This window comes from Triticum aestivum, chromosome 5B, assembly GCF_018294505.1.
Source record: "Triticum aestivum cultivar Chinese Spring chromosome 5B, IWGSC CS RefSeq v2.1, whole genome shotgun sequence".
NCBI lineage: Eukaryota > Viridiplantae > Streptophyta > Magnoliopsida > Poales > Poaceae > Triticum > Triticum aestivum.
In genome coordinates, this window is record NC_057807.1 from 449,832,979 (window position 1) to 449,855,083 (window position 22,105).

The 22,105-nt window shown below is 44.6% G+C and overlaps 1 pseudogene; it reads right to left on the minus strand.

Annotated features, from left to right (window-relative positions):
* Positions 1-3,132: 3,132 nt before the first annotated feature.
* On the minus strand, positions 3,133-14,144 carry LOC123116395 (L-type lectin-domain containing receptor kinase IX.1-like; annotated as a pseudogene).
* Positions 14,145-22,105: the final 7,961 nt, after the last annotated feature.

The following is a 22,105-nucleotide window of genomic DNA, read 5'->3' on the forward strand; positions in this document are numbered from 1 at the left end:
ACGCACGGCCTCCTAGCGCGTCGTCATGTGCGGGGGATGAGTGGTCTGCAGCTGACGCTCCTCCCAGCTGCGCTTCACTGTGCAAAGGACCTCGATTTCGTCCGCTGCGTCGGGGATCTTGGGCATGTTGTCTTCCCCGACGGCAGCGACCTCAAAGTCTGCGACATTGGCGGCTAGGGCGGCGCACCCCTCCTTGTCATTCTCCATCGCAAGCCCTCCACTCCTCTTTGTGCGGTGCAGACCAACAGCCGTCCGGCGGGGAGAAGGCAGGGTGTCACCAACAGGAGCGCACCGCGTAGCACCACTGCATTCTGCCGGCCGCCGCGAGGGCGTCTCTGTTGGTCACTCTTGCGACCACTTCCAGGTGGCCATACACATGCACTCCTTTTGTCCAGATGGTGTCCATGGGATCTAGGTGGCTATACACATGCACGTCCGACGTGCGGATGGTGTCCACTTTTTGTTAAGGGGTCCAACATAAATCGTCCCAGTCCATTTCAGGTTGAGAGTAATAAAACAAGCCGAGATGTAAAAGGCTTGTTTTTAGGTGTTAGGTTTGTGTTGCATCGAGTCATGGTTATAAGTTGGTTAGGCTCCAGCTCGAGGTCAAGCTGCATGTCCAGGTGGGGTGTAGTGTTAGAGTACGTAATGGGCCTAATGGCCTGGGCTGGCGGTATAGCCCGTCAATCTTAGGGTTAATTAGAGATAAAGGTCACTTGCTTATGGGTCAAGTAAGCCTTGCTTGGGATTCAAGTAAACCTCTATACAAAGAGAGGGGATGTATCAATCTAATCAAGCAAGAATTAAGAAGGAAATCCCTTTCCTCTTGCACGGCCGTGGGCAAAAAGGCCCCCGGCCGGCCCTCCCGTGCCCTCCTTCTAGGGCACCATAACAGCGGGTGTCTATGGGTAGTTGATGAGTGGGTGTCCATAGCTCGCCTACAGTGGTGGTCAAGGTCTTACTACCAGATCCATTGTGGCTGGGGTTAGTAGGTTGCCAGGGGAGTCCCTGGTCGTGGAGCCGGAGTAGCACCGCCACTACCTCCTCGAATCCCTTTTTTCTCGGTGATGGAGCTGGAGTGCTACGGTCGTTAGGAAGCCACGCAAAGTCGCACAACCATGCTTTCATAGCTGCACATCGACAACCAGTCAGTTGGTCAGGGCAGCTGTCAGAGTTGCACGTCCTACTGGTAGGGGTAGTTGGGGAGGGGGTGCCCACATATAGAGAAAAAAGTTGCACATCGACTGTTTATTTTAGTTGAACAGATTCAAGCCAGGGTTGGTTGATTTTTGGGCAAGCACATTTTTAAGTGACGCTTTTTATTTGCACATAGAAGTGATGCCAGTTGCACAGTTCTTGCTCTTTAGTTGCACAGATCTAACCCAAGGTTGGTTGAATTTCGTGCAAGCACATTTCTAAGTGATGCTCTTTTTTTTGCACATAGATGTGATGCCAGTTGCATAGTTCTTGCTCTTTAGTTGCACAGATCTAACCCAGGGTTGGTTTAATTTCGTGCAAGCACATTTCTAAGTGACGCTCCTTTTTTGCACATAGATGTGATGCCAGTTGCACAGTTCTTGCTCTTTAGTTGCATAGATTTAACCCAGGGTTGGTTGAATTTCGTGCAAGCACATTTTTAAGTGACACTCTTTTTTGCACATAGATGTGATGCCAGTTGCACAGTTCTTGCTCTTTAGTTGCACAAATTTAACCCGGGGTTGGTTGAATTTCGTGCAACCACATTTTCAAGTGATGTTCTTTATTTGCACATAGAAGTGATGCCAGTTGCACAGTTCTTGTTCTTTAGTTGCACAGGTCTTACCCATGGTTGGTTGAATTTCGTGCAAGCACATTTTTAAGTGATGCACCTTTTTTGCACATAGGGATGATACCAGTTCAACAGCTGTGGTGCTTATGTTGTACAAATACAACCTAGGGTTGGTTTATTTTTCTCAGAATTTTTTTTTGCCCCATTTCGCAGGTTATAGGTGGAAGTGCTGCTGTCATTTTGCACATAATGCCCTAATACAAGCTAGAATATACTGCTGTGTGGAAATATCAAAGGAAAAACAGCCCAGAAAGATTTTAGTGACTACAACTGGAAGTTGTGCTTATAGCACCCTGGACAGACTTTAGTTTTGTTATATTTTTCTACATAGACATAGTTTCTAGTTAGTTTTTCTACTGCATTTTTCTGTGAATCAAATCCATACATATGCTGCTTTTTACTACATACGTGTGTTTTTTCTGTGTGTTTGTTGCTACACATGTTGCCCCCTACATATGTGTTATCACTTATAAGTTTGTTCGTTGCACACAACAGTTGGTGAAGTTGGTTTGGGCCATGGTGAAATTGCACAAAAAATCCCCCAAAATTGCACAGACAATAGGTTTTTTGATCAATGTTTTTCCTGTATTGCGTATCTGCTATCTACAACAATGAAGAAGCTTTTTTATGGGAAGAAAATCTGGAGAGAAGGTAAGGGAAATAGAAGAAGGGGGGGATCTGGATGGAGAGTGAAGGAGGGAGGATCTGGGGAGGAACTCATAGGTTTCTGGCGTGATTTCCGGGTTTTTCGGCCTGGAATCTCAGCTTGTTTTAGCTGTCATGGCGATCTGAGGGTTCTTCCTGCAGGGAGAGCTTTTGTGGGAAAGATGTGCCTGGGTAGTTGGGATGGAGGTATGCGAAAAAGGATCCAGGGGTTGGAGGTGGTGCGGGACTTGGGGGAAGGTTCACGTGATCTCCCACCGCTCCTGCCTGCGCTGGGGGACCGCCTGGTTGGTGGGATGGCATGCAGCGGCTGGGGCACCGCCTGGGTGGTGGGATGGCATGCAGCGGGCGCGGGCTGACGGTTTCCTTTTCGGGACGTGGGAGCCAGGGGTTTCCTTTGTTCGCCGGCCGCTCGAGATCGCTAGCGAGCCTATGCGCGCTCGCTAGACGCGTCCCTTGTTTTAACTTTGTATTATTGTTTTATTATGGAATTATCCGTTTCTTTTCATCAATGAAATGGAATCGGGGGTGCGCCCCTCAATTCGCAAAAAGATAGCAAAACCGTTTACATATATAGCTAAATGGTAATTCATCACTGCTACAAACTCCTAGTAAAACAGTCGCACCTTGACAGTATTGTGCTAGGAAGAGTAGTTCGTGGACTGAACATGCCCAGGGCGTGAGTTTGGTCCGGCGTGGACGCGGCGGTCGGCCTTGTGGTCTGACTCGTCGTGGGCGCAATGGCAAATGAACGGCTGTTCGCCGCCGTCCGGTCACTTGTGGACGAGCGTCCGCCGGCGCCAGAACTACCAGCCGACGACGTGTAGCTCGATCTGTACCCTCCGTGAGGCGGCGCCTACACTACCACCGGCCTCTCCGGGCACACTGTCTCCGGGGGGAGTTCCGGAAGCGGCGCCTCGAACTGGAGCACGCTCATGGCTTGTCGGATGGACGGCCGGAAGCCGTAGTCCGGGTGGACGCACCAGAGGCCCGTGACCAGCGCGCACTCCATCTCGCGCGCGTCCATGTCGCCGTCCGCCGCGTCGAGGAGCGCATCTCTCCCGTACAGCTCCCAGACCCACTCGACGAGCAGGACCTTGCTCTCCTCCTCCTCCTGCGGGTCGACGGCCACAGGCGATCTCGAGGAGGACGACCCCAAAGCTGTACACGTTGGTCTGCGCGCTAGCCCGGATGGTCACCGCGTACGCCGGGTCCATGTAGCCCTTGGTGCCGGCCAACGTCGTCGTGGTGTGAGCGCCGCTGCTGTGGTTGACGAGGCGCGCGAGCCCGAAGTCCCCCAGCTTGGCGTTGAACGATGAGTCAAGCATCACGTTGCTTGGCTTGATGTCGCTGTGCACCACGCACTGCTCCCACTCCTGGTGCAGGTATGTCCGAGCAGATCCCATGCCAAGTATGATCTGGTACCTGTACATGTCACCAGACAAATGAGAGTTTGAACCTCCTTTTTTTAAAATAATCACAAGACAAATATCAAAAATATACTCTGTGACCTTGAAGTGTAAATAATATCTGTTCACCGAGAATTCATCTCGATTTATTTAATATGTCTAAAGCAGATGGTAAATAAAACCTTTTTTGTAACTTTAGGTCGACATCTACACAACTGCTCAATTCCACATCTCTAAACTTCATGTTGCATCATAAACCATTAGGTGAGACTTAGAAGCAATTGAAAAATACACTCAAATTCATGTTACCTGGTTGCCCATGTTAGGACTTCCGTGGAATTGTAGAGATGGGCATCGAGGCTGCCGTTCGTCATAAGCTCGTAGACGAGCAGGAGCTCGTCGTCTTTATGGCACCACCCGACAAGCTGGACAAGGTTGTGATGCCTTAGTCGGCCGATGATGGTCACTTCTGCGATGTATTCCCTTCTCCCTTGACTCGATGTCTTGGAAACTCTCTTGATGGCCACATGGAGCCCCTGGTCTTGCAAGAACCCTCGGTATACTGCCCCGAAGCCGCCCTCGCCGAGCTTCTCCTCGTCAGAGAATCCCCGAGTGGCCCGCGATATCTCGTTGTACCTGAATCTCCGTGGCCCTACCCCCTTTTCAAACTCAATGTCCATGTCTTGGTCGAAAGGGGTCTTTGCACCTCCGGATGCTATACCCTTCCCTTTTAGACAGTTGTGGTAGCCAAGCCATGCGGCTATAACGACCAGCACAAAGATACCAGCGGATACTATCCCGACAATTAGACCTATGTTTATTGTCTTTGAATCTATCAATAAACATATAGAGTTAATAATTTTGATGTGGCGCATTGTGAACTTACAACAACAACTCAACAATAAAACATTGTGTTATGCTTATATTTGTAGCTTTAAATTCAACTCTCTCTGTTCGAAAATATAAGGTGCATCAATTTCTGTGGAAGTCAAACATATTTATGTTTCGCGAAGATTATAAAATAAAATGTCAACATCTACAGTACCACATTTATTGTATTCCATCCACCTACCACAACTGCGAGTATTATCTCATAAGGATTTGTTGTTTAGGTATGATCTCAAACACAAACCTAGTCTCATACTATCATAAAACTTTAAGCCACATAAAAAGATTGCCTAATTTGCACTTTAGATCGGAAATATGAAACTACGGAGTTCCACACAAGAAAATGAGGAGAAAGCTAGGGATGGATGAGATGATTGTTGCACCAAGTCCCGACGGAAGAAAAGGTGGACTACTGTTAGCCTGGAAGAAGGAGGTTAGGATCTACTCCCGGGCTTCCCCTCTGGACTTCATTGATGTTTCGGTACAAGAACAGAACGGGGACACATGGAGACTAACTGGCATCTATGGAGAGCCCAGTTGGGATTATAAAGACCGTACATATCGCCTCCTACGAGATCTACACGACCAGTCTAACATTCCTTGGGCGGTTATTGGGGACCTCAACGAGATTTTTTTCTCCTCGGAGAAGGAGGGTGGAACTCCTCGGCAGCATCCTCTCCTACAAGCATTCCAAGACGCACTATCATACTCCTTTGTCGAGGATATGGGATATACAGGTGACAGGTTCACCTAGTTCCGCGGTGGACTAAAAGAGCCTCTTGATTGGGCCATTTCCAACTCTGAATGGATGACTATGCATCCTTTGGTGGGTCTGAGTAATCTAGATATAGGGAAGTCAGACCCTCTACCAATCTGTTTGGATATTGATTACCTCTTTAGGTAGCTTCTAGTAGACTGACATTTGAACGTAAATTCAAAGCAACATGGCTGGCGGAAGAAATTGTTGAAGAGATTGTCAAATCGGCTTGGCTGAAAGCAGTCACTCAAGGCTTGTGTTGCAAGGTGAAACAGAAATTGGAATCTGTCCACAAGGACATGCATGTTTGGGATCAGCAATTTTTGAAGGGCCATAGAGCTCGGTTGAAAAAAGCTCACAGAGACCTTGAAGCTTTCACGAGAGCAACATTTAATGAAGAACTAAAGATGAAGTAAAAAAGGTCTCTCAGTCCTTATTGAGAATTTACTTGATCAAGATGAAATATATTGGGTGTAGTGGGGTTGTGTGAATTGGCTTCGGCGTGGTGATCGCAACGCCAAGTATTTTAACTAGTTTGCATCCTCTAGGAGACGCAAAAACTTGATCAAAAATTGAGAAATAATAAAGGATGGGTTGAGGGGAATGAGAATCTCAGCCCCTTATTCTTGAGTATTTTGGTAATGGGTGTGATTGAGCAGGAGGTCCTACAGGCAAATAAACCCCGGATCACGACCGAGATGAACCATCTCTTAATGGAATCATTCTCAAGGGAGAAGGTGCGAAAGGCATTGTTTCAAATTGGTGACATGAAGGCCCTTGGCCCGGACGACCTGCATGGTATATTCTTTAAGAGTTTATGACATATACCCAGAGATGAACTAACCAATAAGGTGTTTGATGTGGTCAACAAAAATAGAATTCCAGTGGTTGGAACTAGACCAACATCGTCCTGATTCCAAAGGTTAAGAACCCAGAGGTAATCACTCAATATAGGCCTATTAGCTTCTGTAATATGGTCTATAAAATCATCTAAAAATGTTGGCAAATAGGTTGAATAAAATCCTACCCGAGGTTATCTCACAAACACTAAGTGTCTTTGCCCCGGGCAGGCTGATTACGGAGAATGTGTTGGTTGCATATGAGTATTTTCATGCGATTAAGAAAAATTCTCATGGTGCTAATGGGTTTCGTGTGGTGAAAATTGATAGGTTGAATGCTTATGACCGAGTAGAATGGGAATTCTTGAAACAAATGATGCTAAAGTTAGATTTACTCCCAGTGGGTGGAATTGATCATGAAATGTATGTCCACAGTAAGCTATAGAGTGAGATTTAATGACACAGAGGATGAAGAATTTATGCCTACCAGGGGACTGAGACAGGGGGAACCTCTATCATTGTACCTCCTTTTGCTATGCTCTGAAGGCTTGTCTTGTATCTTAGCTCAAGAGGAGGAGATTGCTGGAATTGAAGGTATCCTCATCTACAGAAATTCACCTTCTATTTCCCATCTCCTATTTGCAATGACTCACCGATATTTATTAGGGCTAATGTCCATAATGCGCACACTTTGAAGTGAGTACTTGATACATATTGCACTAGCTCTAGTCAGTAGGTTAGCATAGCTAAATCCAGTGTTTTTAGTCCAAACACTAATGTTTGTGTCAGAGAAGATATTTGCACGGACCTGGACATTTTGACAGAGGCTCTTTGTGACAAGTATCTAGGCTTGCCTACTATGGTTGGTGTGGACCATAGTGATTGCTTTCCACATCTTGATAGAATTTTTCAGAGATTGAAAGGGTGGAAGGAAAAGTTATGTCTGTCCAAGGGAAAGAGATCTTACTAAAATTAGTAGCACATGCAAGTCCTTATTATGCTATGTATGTGTTTAAACTCCCAAAAGGTATTTGTGAATCTATTAGAGATGATATTGCGGGGTTTTGGCGAGGATACAATGAGGAGAAGAACAAAATGCTTTGGTATGCATGGTGGAAGATGTGCACCCTGAAGAGGAAAGTGGGCATGGGGTTTGGGGACCTTCATAGTTTCAACCTTGCTTTATTAGCAAAACAGTGTCAGCGACTACTTGAGAACCCAGAATCTTTGTGTGCACGTGTTCTAAGGGTAAATACTATCCAGACGATGATATACTTACACTAGTAGAAAAAGGGTCTAATGTGAAACTCATTAATCCCGGTTTGCAATTGAACCGGCACTAATGGTCACATTAGTGCCGGTTCCAACGGCCAGACGGGCGGCGCTCATTAGTACCGGTTCGTGGCGAACCTTTAATACCGGTTCGTGCCACGAACCGATACTAAAGAGGTGGTGTCCTTTAGTACGGGTTGGTGGCTCCAACCGGTACTAAAGGGGGGGGATCTTTGGTACCGGTTGGAGCCACCAACCGGTACTAAAGGTGGTGGCCTTTAATACGGGTTGGTGGCTCCAACCAGTACTAAAGACCCCCCCCCCTTTAGTACCGGTTGGAGCCACCAACCGGTACTAAAGGTGGTGCGCTGCCACCCACAGTGCACAATATTTAGTCCCACCTCGCTAGTTGAGAGGAGCTCGCACCGGTTTATAAGCCCCGCCACGGCTACCGTGTCGAGCTCCTCTCTAAGCAGGCCTTTGTGGGCCTATTGCAAGTCTTCTGCCCTGTGGGGCCTACTGGGCCGTACGGGCCTGCATCCTGGCCCAACTAGAGATTGGGTTTCTAGTCGTATGCAGGCCGTGCCGGCCCAGTAGGCGGGCTGTTTTTGCTTTATTTCAAAAATTAAAAAAAAATCCTTACCAACCGGGACTAAAGGTCCTCGTGCCACGTGGTGGGCCTTTGGTCCCGGTTCGTGTTGAACCGGGACTAAAGGGGGGGGGGGGCTTTAGTCCCCACTCTTTAGTACCGGTTCCAGAACTGGTACTAAAGGTCCTTACGAACCGGTACTAAAAGTTGTTTTTTTACTAGTGTTAGTGCTGGTCCCAAGAAGGGATCACCCTATACATGGTAGAGTATAGTTGTGGGAATACAAACATTTAAAAGGGGCTGCATATGGTGTGTTGGAACTGGTTCAAGAATTGATATTTGGAAAGATCCTTGGATACCTTCTACTGTATCTAGGAAAGTGATAACACCCTGAGGAGGGACTTTGTTGAGTAAGGTGTTGGAGGTAATTGATCCACATTCGGGTATGTGGGATGAAGAACTTATTCGCATGGATTTTTCAGCTATGGACGTCCAAAGAATACTCCAAATATCCCTTCAGGTTGAGGTGCTTGATGATTTCATAGCTTGGAATGCCACTCGTTCTGGGACATGTTCGGTCAGATCAGCTTATCATGTAGAATTTGAACAGCAATTAGGCCACCATTGGAACTGGGATGATGGCCAAGGTAGTTCACAGCTGAATAATATTTGGAAGACCACATGGAGCCTCGCTTTATGTGGGAAAGTGAAGAACTTCATTTGGAAAAGTTTGAAAGGAGTCTCGCCTTGCTTTGGAACTCTAGCTGGCCGCCACATTCGAGTAAGTTCTTAATGCCCACACAATTGGATAAATATGGAAGATATCCAACATTGTCTCTTTGTGTGTCGTCGTGCAATGGAAATTTGGTCAAAGCTTGGGTTAAAGCATGATATTTGTCGAGCTGTGGTGGAAGACCGCTGGGGATCAGTAAACACAGAGATTTTGAGTAGGATACAAGGGATAGCAGTTGAGCTTCGAAAGACAGAATTGAGCGGCGGCGACGTGGTACAGTTGGTGGCAGCGACGTCAGCTCGTTAGGGGAATTAACATACAAACACCAGCTGATTGTACTACCATCTCAATCAAAGTTCTCAGCACTAATTTTCTTTGAGCCTCATCGCCCAAAAACCCAATTCGCAAGCGGGAGCATTCGCCCATGCACATTGTACTACTTGTGTGATCGTTGACCTATATACTTTGAAGGTAAAATGTTCTCTTATTTGGGATAAATGAGAGAGAAAAAATTCTATACCAAAAAAGCACGAATCTTAAAGAGAAACTTGATGGTCCAAATAAGGGCTGCACCTGCACACATGGTAAAAAAATCACTCTTTTTTTATGCGTGCTTTCATATGAGTCATATGCTAATGGTCGCGTTCCAAGAAAAAACAAATTTTGGTTGTACTTTTGAAAAGCATTTTTTGGAGTTGAACATGAACTGGAAAAAAAACAAAAATTTCATAGCTCAAACACGAAAAAGAATGTAAATCTCAATTGACCGAGAAATATAAGTTTAGTTTGTTCGTTTATGTTTGAAAGTATTTTGATAATTTCGCTCTGTTACCTATAAAAAATACGATTTTCTATTCGTATTTGCAAGGGGTTGATTATTCATTTTTGTTACATGTTATACAATTTTATGTTTGGTATTTGTTATTTGCAGGTTTTTGGTTGTTTGTTGTCGTTATGTATATAGTTTATTAGTTTGGAGTTACATTTGATTGTCAGGCATATCACTCACTTTTCCTGCATTTTTGTTTTGTTTTTGTAGTTACACATTTTACGCAATTACATCTATGTTTTGTGCTGCAATTACACCTTTTATTTTTTTGCTATTGCACTTTTATTGTGAGATTGGACTTATCAATTTATGTAATTGGCAATTTTGTGCTACAATAACGTGAAAAAGAGCTAAATGGACTTTTAATACCTTGGCTTGAATGCCAAAAGCAAGACGAAAGTACCGAGCTTTCGACCAGAGCCAATGCCGCGACGTGGAAAAAAACAACTCTAACAGATTCCCTAAATAACGAGCCTTGAAAATGACATTAAGGCTAGAGCCTTTTTCTAAGGTTTCAAAGAGTTGTGTTATTCTAGATCCCTCAAAGCAGTTGCCTTTATAATACATTTTTCGTTCTATTTCTCATAATATTTGTGTATGTGAACTTTATTGCAGCATTAATTTCACACAAATATGTTTCAAACTTTTGTGCTTCCACATCACACAATTCAACGGCATTTCAAATGCATAATTTTCAAACTTCCAAATGCAAATTCAAACAGAACATAAGTAAGGTCCAAATGCATGATGCTACATAAAACTAAACACAGATAGGGTCCAAATGATTCATAAACATGTAACTAAATATAGGTAAGTTCAGATGCGACATAAAGATATATTATAATCTAAAAATGGTGCAGTCTAACGACATTTTTTTTAGAAAAGGAGGATGACCCCCGGCTTCTGCATCTGGGAGATGCATACGGCCACTTTATTGATTATTCTCGAGGACCTTACAAAATATTACAACAAAGTGCCTGAATCCACCGTCTTGGCAACACATGCCGCTACTCCTATCCAAAATGATGAAGGGGTGCTAGCTGGGCCACTACCCAAACCACTCACCTAAGCCTAACATCAAAAGCCGGAAGCCGAAACATATTCGGAAGCCCCAGCCGAGCCACATACCGGGTCTGGGGCACAATCCGGTCAGACGCACTCGTGTGTCATCGCCGCCATCTTCCACAGGTCTAGCTTCAGATCACATTGAGACTTCTACCTTGTCAGGCCACTCAGCCATCGACGCCCCCATGACGCCAGACAACATCCTCCTCCTGCACGAGTCCATCTCCGCGCATCAGGCACCGAGTCTCCACAGCACCATGCCGTCGAGATCCGCCACCATCAATGTGTAAGATGAAGCACCGCTCCACCAAAGTCGCCGTCCTCTAGTCCCTCGAGTCCGTGTGCTCCTCCAAGAATGACGCCCCCAGGGGAGAAACGACACCAGAGAGCCGCCGTCATCCGATCTACTGATCTAGGGTTTCCCCCGGAGGTCGCAGAGAGTGGCCTTGAATCTACGGCGATGCTTTCAGGAAGGGAACGACGCAGACAGCGTCGCCATCGTCGGCCTTTGGCAATAGCCAATAGCAGGTTTTCACCCAGATTTGGTCGAAGACCTCCATCTCTCGTGCACGGGTCGCCGCCGTCCTTGCCGGGATCTGGATGATCCCGCCTGCCAGATCTTAGCACAGAGAAGCCGCCCCCCCCCACCACCGAGACCCGTCGGCCGAGCAGGGGAGGCCGAGGCCACGCCCACAGGATCAGATCCGCGATGGATCCAAGCCCGCGCCGCCGCCCCGGAGTCTGCCCCGCGCGCAGCCGCCACCGCCTGCCGAGGCTCGTCGTCGCGTGCCCCGCGCCCCGCCTCCGCTCGCCGAGGCCTGCCGCAGCAGGACACCGCCGCCTGCCGCCTAGATCCGCCACCCGCGGAAGAAGCGGAGTCGGGAGAGGGAATCCCCCCGCCGCCGCCGTCTGCCACACGGGTTTCACCCGGCGGCGTCACCCGGCGGCGGCGCGAGGAGGGGAGAAGGAGGGGGCGGCGGCTGTGCCTAGGGTTGGAGGCCCCCGAGTCGCCCAGGGCGGGGGCGACGCGAGGGACGCGAGGGACTGTTCTCTCGGCCCTCTTAACGACATAGCAAGGCTGATGGTCATTATCATGGTTATTGGAGGAGGAGGAGTCCAAAGATATGTCCATAACGACAACAAAGGAGGCCTTAACACCCCTTCTTCGGGCCTCCCGCTAATCCCTAGTGGCGGAAGAATCCATGACCGCCTTGAGAATCCTCTCCTCTCTACTACGTCCGCGTAGCCACCCTCGGTGGTGTCCATGGCATCCTAGAGCATGCTCTGCACTTCAACTATGCCCACTATGGTGGCGTAGATGATCGGAGGTTTCTATGGATGCCTAGATCATGTTGTCCACTTGGGTCTCAACAATATCCTAGTCCTCTGGTCCCTGATATTGTCCCAATTAATTGAGTCTTTGGAGTTAATGGTGTTCGACATATTTTTAAACACCCCACTAGTGTCGCACAAGGCGGAGGTTGCGACTGCTGGACGGGGCGCCCGGGGAGGGAGCCGGCGAGGAGGTCCCCTTTAGCGTTGAGAAGTATCGGCGTGCAACATAACCGCTCTACCCGCGATCTGTGTGGATTGACGGAGGGGCACGGTTGCCGTGCAAACGTGAGGAGGCGAGGAACGATGGTGGGGTGTTGTGGGAGCGACTATGGAGCCTAGAGAATTACAACGAGGCGTGGGGAACAGTGGATTGAACAAGGGATGCGGGGATGAGAGTGCGGCCATGTGAGAGCGGCGGGGGCGGTACAGACAGTTGCGAGTGCGAGTGCGCACGTAGGAACGAAATCTCCCGGGCACCAAAAAGTGTATAGAGAGCCTTGCATATTCTCTAAAAAAAGATTAGAGGATTGTTTAGAATGCCTTTAAAAAATGGCAATGGAAGGGACTGTAAGGAATTTTTTATAGTCTGTTTTTTTCGAAAATTGCCGAATGAACCATGGTCTAGGCGCACCCTAATTGGACTTTTGTAAATGTTAAAAAGTCGAACAATTTTGAAACTTTTTTTAACGCATATGGTCTAGTGTTATACTCTCGCGTAAGGTTTAGTGAAGAAATGACTTCAATGGTCTTATGTGAAAAAAATAACATTTTTTTAAATTAAGTTGCTATATAGGGCGTGCATTCCAAAAGTGAAAAGTCCATGTCCGTTTTTGTTCACTCTTCATTATTTTGGCACTTTTTTTATAAGCCGGAGGAGAGGTTAGGAGAGTTGCTCCAATCAACTGTTCTTGAACTTAAACCACGACACTTATTATTTTGGACGGAGAGAGTGCATATTTTCGACACTTATAGTCGGTTAAGAAGTTGAAGATACTGCCTTTTTTGAATAAAAATTGAGCATAGCTAAACAGAGGACGAAGCCACCTACCAGACATGGTGGAGTCGAACGACCATGAAAGAATCTGATGCTGCTCGATGAAGTCCGCGATGGACGCCGAGAACCCAACCGCCGCGTCCTGCGGCAGACCGGCTTTCCGCAGATCTACGTTTGCGCTGACCGTGTATGCGCTCTACCCTGGCGGGTCGTCGAACCGCAGAGTGGCCGAGAGCGTGGCCGTTTGGGCGTCGTAGCTCACCTTCGCCGACATGATCCCGTTATAGATGCCGTCCGGCAGCGCCGTGTACTCCATGGACCTGATGCTGTTGACGTTGACGCCGATGTGGCAGTTGGTGTCGGTGGGGTCCCAGCCGAGGTTCCTGTACGTGTCGAACTCCACGCCGACGATCGGCGGGAAGTCGGTGTTGGCCGGGTTGTCGCGGTTGTTGAACAGCGCGAGGTACCCGCCCGTCGCGTCCTTGGGCATGCTCGGCGGGTAAGGCCCCACGAAGAACGCCATGCCATCACCTCTCTGCAGCGCAAGCGGCGACTGATAAGCGTACGAACGCCATGCATGTCATGGGAAAGTAATTCTACTTGCCGCGCTGTTATCGTTGGCGGGCTTGATGGCGAAGGCGAAGTTGGTGGTGAAGCTGGCGACCTTGCCAGCGCTGTCGTCCCAGAGACGCACCGCCTGCCCGTGGGCTACGCGGCCGGTGCTCCACTTCCTCGAGTGGTTGGTCAGGTCGATCCGGTTGAGGGTGGGGGCGGGGGCGGAGTCGTTCATGTACTTGAGGTCGGCGCCGGCCAGGACGCCGGCACCGGAGAAGTTGTAGCTGAAGCTAAGGGAGGTGACATGAGGAAGACAGCTAGCCATGATGAGTAGGCGCAAGTATGGGAAGCCGGGGAAAAGAAAGCACTTGGCTCTCTTCATCACCATGGCCTATGAAATACGTATGAACGTACAGTATGTTATGTGCAAGCTCTTGCTCGTTAACTATATTTGCACGAAGGTCTACCAACCTGCTGCGCTAGTCCGTTAGTCCTCCTCTCATCGTTATTGATAGTTCAGGTAAAGGTTTTAATTGGTCGATCATAGGGACATTCTTTTCCTCGATCAGACCGTCAAAGACTCAAAGGCCGGCCTGAATGTCTACATCAAGCTGGCCTTTGCTATGCGCCTCCATTTTTATATACAAGACCACTATCAAAATTACAATTTACAACTATATAAGGTCACTAACATCAATCGAGGTAAAATTGATGAGGTTTGCCTCGTATTAGCAACCGAGGACATTAATACCCCTTGCATGCATGTAGGGGTGAGAAGCTTGGTTTTCATGTACCACATTAATCAACCAATAAGGAGTGAGAGGGTTGTCTTGTTGTGCGTTGAAGGGAAAAATACACATTAATTAACACGTCGAGCGAGGAGAAAAGATAAGCTTGCAACATTGGCTTAAGTAAGCATTAATTTCTACCTTGATACTTGTAATATGAGTTTGTGGCCTTGTATATAAAAATAGAGGAAGTATTATATACCCGTACACGTAGCTGATATTGAATTCCACGCGTCGCCCCAGATTGATCCCTTTCTCGGAAGGAAAATCTTGCACTGGAGGCCAAGAAATAGGACTACCTACTACTACTCTCTCGTCAACTTCATATTAGAAGGATTCTTTTTTTTTTTTTGCATTACAACCTCTAAGCTTTGTCAATCAAGTACTGACATCATTCCCTCGTGTGGCTACAAAGTAGAACATGTTCTAAACATACTGCTTTTGAAAACTATTGAACTTTTTTATTCGTATGTCCACCATTACTGATTTCAGAACTAACCTATTTTTAAGCGTTAACAAATTTTGCATGGATATTTTAAGTTTAATGTCCTAGGAAAATGAAGAGATCCCTAAAATGAACAACAACTTGTATATTTATTTCCTTTTTGCAAAACTAATAAGACTGTACTGCACGGCACATATTGTTTTCAGCCTCAAATACAATATCCAATACAGATTCGACAAAAAACATGTACAAAGATCTCATTGGAACAAATATGCAAGAAAGTGTTCATAAATCCAAAAAACATGTACTCCCTCCATAAATTAATATAAGAGCGTTTAGATCACTAAGATAGTGATCTAAACGCTTTTATATTAATTTACATAGGGAGTACATAGAAGACACTGGAAATCATATACACAAAATGGATAGGATGTGAAAGTGCACAAGATTGCCTCATGGTGATCGAACACAGAGGCCATTTCTTTCGGCCATGTAAACTGGCAATAGTGGAGCTCGAGACAGTTGGATCCCATGGTGGCGACTCGGGCAAGGGATCATAATCTGATGACAATGATGGGCTTTGACGACCAACGACTATGGTGGTGGCACAACAGTGGACTCTTGGGATGTCCGACGTGCCGATGGTTTGGCCTAGTTTCATTCGGCACTTCAATCACCCTCCCCCCTCCCCCCTCTCCTTAAGGTGAATCTGAATGATCAAACTATGAAGTAAAATAGATTCCTTTTTTACTTTGAGAATGCAGTGAGTGTTGCATTGTGATATGAAAAGGGGAGTTTTTGTGCAAAATCATACCATTATCCAACTGTCCTTCTGGTTAGATCGCATGATCTCACATGAAGTGCTGATTCTATACCATTTTGTGCATATGACTCATGTGTACTCCGCCCATTTTTATTTACTCCACATATTAGTTTTGACTGAAGTCAAACTTTATAAAGTTTGTCCAAGTTTGAAGAAAACAATATGAATATTTACAATAACAAATTTATATGATGTGAAAATATATGCAATGATGAATGATACGTCCATTTTGCATCATGCCTGTATATCAATATTTATTGCATTATGGACTGTTATTACACGTTATGTCACAATACTTACGGCTATTCTCTCTTATTTTACAAGGTTTACATAAAGAGGGAGAATGCCGGCAGCTGGGATTCTGGGCTGGAAAAGGAGCAAATATTAGAGACCTATTCTGCACAGCTCCAAAAATCCTGAAACTCCGCGAAAGTCATTTTTGGAATTAATGAAAACTATTGAGTGGAAGAAATACCTGAGGGGGGCCGCCCACCATCCACGAGGGTGGGGGGCTCGCCCTATCCACCTGGGCACGCCCCCTGCCTCGTGGGCCACCTGGCAGCCCTCTGGTGCCCATCTTCTGCTATATGAAGTCTTTTACCCTGAAAGAAATCATAAGCAAGCTTTCGGGACGAAACTCCGCCGACACATGGCGGAACCAATCTAGGGCTCCGGCGGAGCTGTTCTGCCAGGGAAACTTCCCTCCGGGAGGCGGAAATCATCACCATCATCATCACCAACGATCCTCTCATCGGGAGGGGTTCAATCTCCATCAACATCTTCATCAGCACCATCTCCTCTCAAACTATAGTTGATCTCTTGTATCCAATCTTTGTACCAAAACCTCAGATTGGTACCTGCGGGTTGCTAGTAGTGTTGATTACTCCTTGTAGTTGATGCTAGTTGGTTTATTTGGTGGAAGATAATATGTTCAGATCTTTAATGCATATTAATACCCCTCTGATTATGAACATGAATATGCTTTGTGAGTAGTTACGTTTGTTCCTGAGGACATGGGTGAAGTCTTGCTATTAGTAGTCATGTGAATTTGGTATTCGTTCGATATTTTGATGAGATGTATGTTGTCTCTCCTCTAGTGATGTTATGTGAACGTCGACTACATGACACTTCACCATTATTTGGGCCTAGAGGAAGGCATTGGGAAGTAATAAGTAGATGATGGGTTGCTAGAGTGACAGAAGCTTAAACCCTAGTTTATAAGTTGCTTCCTAAGGGGCTGATTTGGATCCACATGTTTCATGCTATGCTTAGGTTTACCTTAATAATTCTTTTGTAGTTGCGGATGCTTGCAATAGGGGTTAACCATAAGTGGGATGCTTGTCCAAGAAAGGGCAGTACCCAAGCATTGGTCCACCCACATATCAAATTATCAAAGTAACGAACGCGAATCATATGAACGTGATGAAAACTAGCTTGACGATAATTCCCATGTGTCCTCGGAAGCGTTTTCCCTTCATATAAGAATTTGTTCAGGCTTGTCCTTTTCTAAAAAAAAGGATTGGGCCACCTTGCTGCACTTTATTTACTTTCATTACTTGTTACCCGTTACGAATTACCTTATCACAAAACTATTTGTTACCGATAATTTCAGTGCTTGCAGAGAATACCTTACTGAAAACCGCTTGTCATTTCCTTCTGCTCCTCGTTGGGTTCTACACTCTTACTTATCGAAAGGACTGCGATAGATCCCCTACACTTGTGGGTCATCAAGACTCTTTTCTGGCACCGTTGCTAGGGAGTGAAGCGCCTTTGGTAAGTGGAACTTGGTAAGGAAACATTTATATAGTGTGCTGAAATTTACTGTCACTTGTTACAATGGAACATAATCCTTTGAGGGGCTTGTTCCGGGTATCTTCACCCCGACCAGTAGAGCAAAGAGTTGCTCCTCAACCTACTGAACCTACTGAAAATGTTTACTTTGAAATTCCTTTGGGTATGGTAGAGAAACTGCTAGCTAATCCCTTTGCAGGAGATGGAACATTGCATCCCGATTTACACCTAAACTATGTGGATGAAGTTTGTGGATTATTTAAGCTTGTAGGTATGCCCGATGATGTTATTAAGAAGAAGGTCTTCCCTTTATCTTTGAAGGGAGATGCATTGACATGGTATAGGTTATGTGATGATATGGGATCCTGGGACTATAAACAATTGAAATTGGAATTTTACCAGAAGTTTTATCCTATGCATCTTGTTCATTGTGATCGTAATTATATATATAATTTTTGGCCTCGCGAAGGAGAAAGCATCGCTCAAGCTTGGGGGAGGCTTAAGTCAATGTTATATTCATGCCCCAATCATGAGCTCTCAAGAGAAATGATTATTCAAAACTTTTATGCTCGGCTTTCTCTCAACAATCGCACCATGCTTGATACTTCTTGTGTTGGGTCTTTTATGATGAAGGCTATTGAATTCAAATGGGATTTATTGGAAAGAATTAAGCAACTCTGAAGATTGGGATTCTGACGATGGTAAGGAGTCAGGTATGACACCTAAGTTTGATTGTGTTAAATCTTTTATGGATACCGATGCTTTTCGTGGACTTAGCACTAAATATGGACTTGACTCTGAGATAGTAGCGTCTTTCTGTGAATCATTCGCTACTCATGTTGATCTCCCTAAGGAGAAGTGGTTTAAACATAATCCTCCCGCTGAAGTAAAAGTAGTTGCACCTATTACAGTTGAAGAAAAGATTATCACTTATAATGATCCTATTGTTCCTTCCACTTATATTGAGAAACCACCTTTCCCTGTTAGGATAAAGGATCATGCTAAAGCTTCAACTATGGTTCGTAAGAGTAATACTAGAACATATACACCTCTTGAGCAAATTAAAGTTGAACCTAGTATTGATATGATTAACGATCTCTTGACTGATAATATTGATGGGCATGTTATTTATTTCTGTGATGAAGCTGCTAGAATTGCTAGACCCGATGCTAAGAAACATAGACCCGTTGTAGGCATGCCTGTTGTTTCTGTTAAAATAGGAGATCATTGTTATCATGGCTTATGTGATATGGGTGCTAGTGCCAGTGCAATACCTTATTCCTTATATGAAGAAATTATGCATGATATTGCACCTGCTGAGGTAGAAGAAATTGATGTTACAACTAAGCTTGCCAATAGAAATACTATTTAACCAATTGGGATTGTTAGAGATGTTGAAGTCTTGTGTGGAAAAGTTAAATATCCTGCTGATTTTCTTGTTCTTGGTTCCACACAAGATGATTTTTGTTCCATCATATTTGGTAGACCCTTCTTGAACACTGTCAATGCTAAGATAGATTGCGAAAAGGATGTTGTTACTATTGGTTTAGGGGATATGTCTCATGAGTTTAATTTTGCAAAATTTCGTAGACAACCCCATGATAAAGAATTGCCTAGTAAGGATGAAATTATTGGTCTTGCTTCTATTGTTGTGCCTCCTAATGATCCTTTAGAACAATATTTGCTAGACCATGAAAATGATATGTTTATGAATGAAAGAAGGGAAATAGATGAAGTATTCTTTAAGCAGGGACCTATATTGAAACACAACTTGCATGTTGAAATCCTAGGGGATCCCCCTCCACCCAAGGGCGATCCCGTGTTTGAGCTTAAACCATTACCTGATACTCTTAAATATGCTTACCTTGATGAAAAGAAAATATATCCTATTATTATTAGTGCTAGCCTTTCAGAGCAGGAAGAGAAAAGATTATTGAAAACTCTGAAGAAGCACCGTGCTGCTATTGGATATACTCTTGATGATCTTAAGGGCATTAGTCCCACTCTATGCCAACACAAAATAAAATTGGAAGAAGATGCCAAACCAGTTATTGATCACCAACGGCGATTAAATCCTAAGATGAAAGAAGTGGTAAGAAAGGAAATACTAAACCTCCTTGAGGCAGGTATAATTTATCCCGTTGCTGATAGTCAGTGGGTAAGTCATGTCCATTGTGTCCCTAAGAAGGGAGGTATTACTGTCGTTCCTAATGATAAAGATGAATTGTTCCCGCAAATAATTATTACAGGTTATAGGATGGTAATTGATTTCCGCAAATTAAATAAAGCTACTAAAAAAGACCATTACCCTTTATCTTTTATTGATCAAATGCTAGAAAGATTATACAAACATACACATTTTTTCTTTCTAGATGGTTACTCTGGTTTCTCTCAAATACCTGTGTCAGCAGAGGATCAAGAAAAGACCACTTTTACTTGCCCTTTCGGTACTTTTGCTTATAGATGTATGCCTTTTGGTTTATGTAATGCACCTTCTACCTTTCAAAGATGCATGATGGCTATATTCTTTGACTTTTGTGAAAAGATTTGTGAGGTATTCATGGATGATTTCTCTGTTTATGGATCCTCTTTTGATGATTGCTTGAGCAACTTTGATCGAGTTTTGCAGAGATGTGAAGATACTAGTCTCGTCTTGAATTGGAAAAAGTGCCACTTTATGGTTAATGAAGGCATTATCTTGGGGCATAAAATTTATGAAAGAGGTATTGAAGTTGATAAGGCTAAAGTTGATGCTATTGAAAATATGTCGTGTCCCAAGCTTAAAGGTATAAGAAGTTTCCTTGGTCATGCCAGTTTTTATAGGAGGTTCATTAAGGACTTTTCTAAAATTTCTAGGGCTCTTACTAATCTACTGCAAAAAGATATTCCTTTTGTCTTTGATGATGATTGTGTAGAAGCGTTTGAAATACTTAAGAAAGCTTTGATTTCTGCACCTATTGTTCAACCACCTGATTGGAATTTACCCTTTGAAATTATGTGTGATGCTAGTGATTATGCTGTAGGTACTGTTCTAGGACAAAGAGTTGATAAGAAACTAAATGTTATTCAATATGCTAGTAAAACTCTAGACACTGCCCAGAGAAATTATGCTACTACTGGAAAAGAATTCTTAGCAGTTCTATTCGCTTGTGATAAGTTCAGACCTTATATTGTTGATTCTAAAGTAACTGTTCACACTGATCATGCTGCTATTAAATATCTTATGGAAAAGAAAGATGCTAAACCTAGACTTATTAGATGGGCTCTCCTACTACAAGAATTTGATTTGCATATTATTGATATAAAGGGAGCTGAGAACCCCGTTGCAGACAACTTGTCTAGGTTAGAAAATGTTCTTGATGACCCACTACCTATTAATGATATCTTTCCTGATGAACAATTAGCTGTCATAAATGCTTCTCGTACTGCTCCTTGGTATGCCGATTATGCTAATTACATTGTTGCTAAATTCATAGCACCTAGTTTCACATACCAGCAAAAGAAAAAGTTTTTCTATGATTTAAGACATTACTTCTGGGATGACCCACACCTTTATAAAGAAGGATTAGATGGTGTTATTAGACGTTGTGTACCCGAGCATGAACATGAACAAGTCGGTTAAGAAGTTGAAGATACTGCCTTTTTTGAATAAAAGTTGAGCATAGCTAAACAGAGGACGAAGTCACCTACCAGACATGGTGGTGTCAACGACCATGAAAGAATCTGATGCTGCTCGATCAAGTCTGCGATGGACACCGAGAACCCAACCGCCGCGTCCTGCGGCAGACCGGCTTTGCGCAGATCTAGTTTGCATTGACCGCGTATGTGATCTGCCGTGGCGAGTCGTTGAACCGCAGAGTGGCCGAGAGCATGGTCGTTTGGGCGTTGTAGCTCACCTTCACCGACATGAACCCATAACCAATTGCATGATGAGTAGCAAGTCGCAGAACATCCCGAGCAATGCCTTTATTATTGACACCTTTCCCTGTCATCTTATTGCTCCAGGTGGAGATTGACCGGAACATTCGACACGATATTCTGCATCGTACTCGTGGTTGATAAGAATGATTTGCTCAGGAAAAAGATACAACACTATTTGATACTATCAAGATACTAATCTATCATCCCCTTGGCATGGGGACACCTGTTGAATGTTGATTTGCTTGGGACTCATAAGATGTGGTATTATTTGCGACTTATTATAACCTATGAAATGTAGGTTGAGTATATATAGAGAATAAAACAAAGATTTTCATTGGTTTTGTTTGTATTTTTTTGGTTTTTCTTTTTCAAAATGAAATATCTCCTGAATTGTGCGTATAAACTATGAAACATTTTCGTAGTTGCATTCGCTATATTGAGATCTTTGAAACTTGATCTCATGTTTCAAATAACTTTTTTCGGCACATTTGTGCTCCCGGCTAGTACTAATTTATACTTCATAACTTGTGCTTCCAACTAGCACTAACATGCATGTTTCCAACATCTGCTCCCAACGAATA